The sequence below is a fragment of the Chenopodium quinoa genome, unplaced genomic scaffold (assembly GCF_001683475.1).
Source record: "Chenopodium quinoa cultivar QQ74 unplaced genomic scaffold, ASM168347v1, whole genome shotgun sequence".
Lineage (NCBI taxonomy): Eukaryota > Viridiplantae > Streptophyta > Magnoliopsida > Caryophyllales > Amaranthaceae > Chenopodium > Chenopodium quinoa.
In genome coordinates this window covers 1,449,734-1,456,444 of record NW_018744878.1, presented here as the reverse complement: position 1 = coordinate 1,456,444, position 6,711 = coordinate 1,449,734, and positions in this window count along the sequence as shown.

Here is a 6,711-nt window from a genome sequence, read left to right as displayed (position 1 = left end):
AAAATCCTCCCAACGGCTTTTTAAGTAATTTTCACTTCCAAATACTTGAAAATAAAAATTAGAGGCAATTGTTGGGCCTGTATTATCACACGACCCATTACACCTAGGGCATCAATCCAAGACCAATAAGTCAGCAAGAATATGCAAAACGGCTTGATTGAAGTAAACAAGGAAAGCAGCATCATGCATATCAATCAAGGAGATACTTGCCAAAGATACACCTACAGAACAGGGAAGAAGATAAATCAAGAAGATCTTCCCCATTTCAAATATATTCTGAAGATATTTGTAAACCCTAGAGATCCCTAGGTATAAATAAGCATAATTAGATAATTATAGCATTCATGTACACACGCATACACTTAAATATAACAGAATTACTCTACATTTATCTACGGAACTGCGTCTTTACTGAACAAGGAGGCCTGTCCTTACTCAGTATTGTATCTCTAAACTTATCTTCTTTATATAATCGGATATTTACTGCCTACTTATTGATTACTTGTTGATTCATTATCGTTCTTAGTTATTTATATGCTTTTGGTAGTATGATTGTTATTACCCCTCAAACCTAGCAGATTCTCGTATGTCCTTATTGAGATTTGCCTAAACAAAGTAGTGGAGTACGTAGTCTACTATATTGTTAGTTATTTTCCTTCAATTTTCATTTATGTAGGACAACTAACCCCAATTCACATGTGGATTATTTACCCAACACTTCTCTCACATACGAAGCACCTTTAATCTTGCAATCTAGATAAGTCTCAAGCTTCAATTCTTTTCCCTCTAACATGAGGTTAATCTGCTATATATGATGAGTTGATGACACGAGTAGGGAATGAAAATGCCTTGGTATGTTCATAGTAAGAGCAGTGTCATATACAACCTAACAACAATAATACTGATAGAGTATAAAACATATCCCTGGACCTCAATCATCAGCTTAACCTTTTGCCTGAGGTCCAAAAATATGTTTTCATACTCAATCACCTGTGACATGGTACACGGCTAAACAATAGATAATACAAGCCTAACACAAATACTAAAGCCTAATACAATGGACGACTTAATATGCTAGAACATTATAAAATGGAGGGTGTATACGCAAAAAGAAAATATGTGTCAATAAATTGGGCAATAGAGGCATAGATGTAGCCAATACCTTTACCTTTCCTTTAAAAGTCCCTTCTTTATTCCAATTTCTATTCCTATTCCTATTCCATCTGTCTTCTTGTTTTTAATGAGTCAATAAAAAAGCTAAAATGGATTTTTGGTTTTTATGTTGTTAATATTGAACTTTTTTTTTAAAAAAAGTAGGCATATACCTAGTCAAGCAAGGGAATAAATACATCACTATATAAGTATAGAGTTATAGATCTACTCGTAGAATTACTTGTTTTGTACTATTAGGGGGTAATAATAAACTTTTAGTCATCCATGTAAGAATATTTTGCACACTTTTTTGATAGTATTAATCTGCACCTATAAATTTGCCCAGATGAGGGGAAATACTGCAAACTTTAAAAAGACAAGTAGTAATTTTTTTTTACATGGTATAAATACATACGAAGTATTATATTACGAGTATCACATCGCATTATTTAGAAGGCATTTTACAAATAATTAGCTCTCACTTATATTATTGTGCAACTTAACTTTGCACTTGAAAAATTATTGCTTAAATTGTCATTAAACTGTACATTATTCTATAACACATGCCAACATTGCCAAGTATATTGTATTATTGTTAAAAGTTTTTGAAAAAGTAAAATTAACATAATGAGATATTCCATAATTTGATGAAAGAGACCATCTACAATTCTAAATATATTATTTATAATTTTTTTAATTATTTATTAAAGGAAAATGCATGCATTGATTTAAGTAGGCAACCTAAATGGATTAACTATTTAAGCCAATAAAAGTCCAAATACAGTCCAAAATTTTTACAAAACTTTTAAAATTAGTATATAAATATTAAACACCCCTGTATAATACGAAGTATTAAAACAAAAGAACATATTTTCATCACGGTGAGAGCACCATTATCTACGTAAACTCTCTCTAACTTAAACATTAAAGGCTTTATTTCCGATGATACCCTGATGACATAAAATTTATCTTGCAGTTATCACAAATAACCTAGAAATTAGGGTCAATACCTCAAGCATCCGTACCATCAAGGTCAGCCCCAATATGCCCAAACAACTTCATTAATGTGAATTAATAAGATGTGCATAATAAATTAAATTAAAATTAATAAACTGATTAAATATGATTTATTACAAGAACTACTAGTAAACTCTCCTTTTCTCATTGTTTTTGAAAAGAATGTCCTCCTAATAGTGACCACTAAATAACAGCTTAGCTAGCTTAGAGCGTCGGTGGCATGATTTTCACTCTTAAAAGGGCCCCTCCACCAATCCTCCATATCCCAAACCAACGGCCCACCTTTTCTGACTTGCAAGTCATTGCATTACCACCCTTTGTTATTTCTTGCATCATGCATCATGCATCTCACCGGCGCTTTATAATATGGACTCATCTTTAATTTAAACCACGTGTTAAAGACAATCTTAAACATATTTATGCTATGACATCGACTCCTTTATCGTGATACTTACGCTGTCATTAGTTTATTAATTATACACTTGGGTGTACAATACTCGCCAGACTTTTATCAAAAAATTTACTTCCTTATATCCATAAATGTGATGTGTCCATTGACAAGCCCATTACTCTTATAAACTACTATTGTATTGAACACCCTTTATATATATATATATATATATATATATATATAGGGGAGGGATCCAGTGAGAATAGGTCCATATGTGAGAATTCATACTTATATGAGAACTGATTTAAAATTTAGAACATGTGAGTTAAAATTTAGAACATGCGAGTTAAAATTTAGAATATGTGACTCAAGTTAAAATTTTAAACATTTGAGTAATAATTTAGAACATTTGTGTGGGTAATATGTTTAGAACATCTTATTTAAGAGTTAGAACAAGTGATTAAAAATTTATAAAATTGTTTTATGAAATTTTAAACATATGAGTAAAATTTAGAACATCTGATTTAAGATTATGAACATGTGAATAAAATTTTTGAACAAATTGATATAGAATATAGAAAGTGTGAGTAAAGAATTTAGAACATAATAGAACATACGCTTTGAAATCTGGAACATATAATTAAAAATCATAGAACACACGTTTTAAAATTTAGAACATATAAGTTAAAATTTTAGAACAAGTTATTTAAAATTTATGACATCAAACTTAACTAATTTATGGTTTATAACATGTGAATACTAAATTAGAACATTTGATTTAATTTAGAACACCTAAGGAAATATATATATATATATATATATATATATATATATATATATATATATATATATATATATATATATATATATATATATATATCAAGCGTTGAACAATTGGTTCCAATCAACTCACATGTGGGTTAGCTTCTTTCACATGTGAAATAAAATTTATTGGCCCATATTGTGTAAGGCTGTTAAAAGTCTCAACCATTAATTAACATGGCTCTGATACCATAATGAGCTAAGGGTTAATGTTTAATGCCTTAGCTTGTCCATTATGAAGTGCCTAATATAACATAATAATAGAAAACAATCGTTCCTCATAAAAATTTCCTGCTACCATAAACAAACCTAAAGATATGATTCACTATATTATATCAATATTGATTAGCAAATTATAACCAAACATAAATAATCCTAAATAAAATATTCACTAACTATATCAATATCATTAGCAAAATCATATCCTAGTATAAATATCTTAGGTATATGATTTGCTGAATTATATCAATATTAATGAGCAAATCATATCCTAACATAAATAATCTTACAGCTATTATTCTCCTAACATCAGTATGACAAATATCTCATACAAACATAATTTTTTTTTGTTTTTTCCTTTTTAATGTTAATTACATATATCATATACTTGCTTCATTTTTTAGGGTTAATGTTTAAAGCCTTAACTTGTCTAATGTGAAGTACATAATTATTGAGAGACATTTATACAAAACCTAATATAACATAATGATAGAAAACATATTGATAGACATTTATACAAAACCTAATATAACATAATGATAGAAAACAATCATTCTTCATAATAAATTTACTAGCTACCATAAACCTAAAGATATGATTCATTGTATTATATCAATATTGATTAGCAAATCATAACCTAACATAAATAATCCTAAATAAAATATTCACTAACTATATCAATATTATTAGCCAATCATATCCTACCATAAATATCTTAGGTATGTATATGATTCGCTGAATTATATCAATATTAATATGCAAATCATCCTAACATAAATAATCTTACAACATTATTCTCCTAATAATAGTATGACAAAAATCTCATACAAACATATATATTTTTTTTAATGTTAATTACATATCATTTACTTACTCCGTTCTTTTATAGTTGACATATTTTGACTTTTGACACTATTATATTTACAAAAACTTTAATTTAACCAGTTTTTGTGATTTATTTGTGTCATTTTTATTTATTTATTTATATATTTATTTTTTTATTGGTTTATAAGCTATAATAAAACATACTTCGTAGTAATATATTTTATTTCTAATATCGAAAAATATCGTATTACAAATTCTTATTTGAATGGTCTCAACATATAAAATTAACTTTTTATAGTTTTTTACATGTTAATATTAATCGTTAATATTTTATGTCGCAAACGTGATACAACTAACATGTCAAAGTGAAAAAGAAAGGGGAAAATACTAGCTAGCACCCTCTTGCAAATCGTAACGGTAGCAAGAAAAGGTTATGGTCACTTTGTTACCTTCAAGACAGGACGACAATTCTAAAACATGTTAAAGTAAAATTAATGCATGGGACAAAGAAATATGTAGGTCCAAAAATGTTAGCATTTGCGGTATGAGGTAGTACGCATAATTATGGATGACGCATATAATTTTTTGAGGAAATTCATGAACGTAACCACAAAACAAAATAAAATCAACCTTGGCATGGATCATGAACAGACACCACCTCTGATCAGTTTCTGACATTTATATGATCCACACTCGACAGTAGTACATGATGCTACTATATATTTGTATCCCACTCGCTTTGATTTAATTTGCATGGTTTTATTGTTTTATTAATTATTAGTTCGTTGGTTGATAAAATTAGGTCTGCAAATATAAGTTGCCTAAACAAAATTTTAAATTTCAAAGTTTATGTTTTATTTTCTATTGAGAATTAGACAATTAGTCATCATTTTCAAAAGTCATTATCAATTAGGTAGGTTATACGAGTCTTGATTGTACCTGTTGGTTAATGAGAAGGAGATTTGGATAACTTACAAGTTCAAGTCACTAAAATTTGGTAGTAGAAGAGTAACTAGCTCCTAGCTAGAATTATATGAGAATAGTGGTTTGTTTCTCTTCATTCTTAAATGTACTACTATGATAGCATTTCCACTGATTGACTCACATATGAATTGATCATGAGATTGATTACAACAAATTTACTAACAATCTGTAGGAGTTTTCTACTTCATATGTAAATTACGACGTTAATTAATATATACTTCGTACTATGTAAGTAACCAATATAGGAAACATAATGTAAAGGACGTTTTTAGTAGTCATTGACTTGGGAGTTGAATTAGTCTACGTTGAAGGTGACCGCCCTCATCCACTATGGAGATAGCAATAATCGAACCCACTTACTTAGAGTACACTAAGCTAATTATCTCATTGCCTAAACAAAGCTAAATTAAAGTCCTTAATCCATAACTGAAAAAGGTTGTCTTATGTTGTACGCCATTACATTAATTACTATGTAAATGCTAATCTTATGTATATAAGAAATTAACAATGAGAGCTAAGTTTTGTAATTTGGAGTCCAAGAATAGGACGTACACTTTCTAGCTGTAAAATTTAATGGAGTTTCCTCAATTAACACCAATAAGAACAAGTTTGCTCGTGAATTGTGATATATTACCAACCAATGGACCTACTATGCTTAATTTTCTATGCATGCAACTCAAACGTACAAAAATGTAATATAAGTAGGTCAAGATATCATTAAGTATAGTACTTATGTTTGGAAGTACAGTGAATGCCTTTTGAAATATGTTAGCTAGCTAGTGAGCACAACCTTGTAATGGTACATACTCAATCAAGTTTGCATGCATAGAGTGCAATCGTTTGATAGGTCACATTCGATATAGGAAGATCGATAAGCTAGATGATTAGCCTGTGAAGGTTCAATGGGCACTCAAGAGGGGGGGGGGGTGAATTGAGTGTTAAGTAATCGTTGGCTAATTTTGCTTCTTTTCGGATTATGTGTGAGGAACCAGTTGTGCTGGTTCCCGTACGCAGCGGAATATAAATAAGCAATAAAGAAGACAATAAATTTAACGAAATAAAACAAAGCAATAAAGAACACAACAAATTTAACGAGGTTCAGCCAACTCAGGCCTACGTCCTCCTATCCTAAGTTCTTTATTAATCTACTCCGAAAAACAAAGACAAAGAACACTCTGCTGTTCCCTACTCCGGGAACCAGCAAACCCCACACTCTACTCCGAGTGTGCTCTCGACTTACACTCGTAAGCCCAATGTGTTTGAACTCACAAACACTCACCCAGCCTTTAACCCCTTTGTTA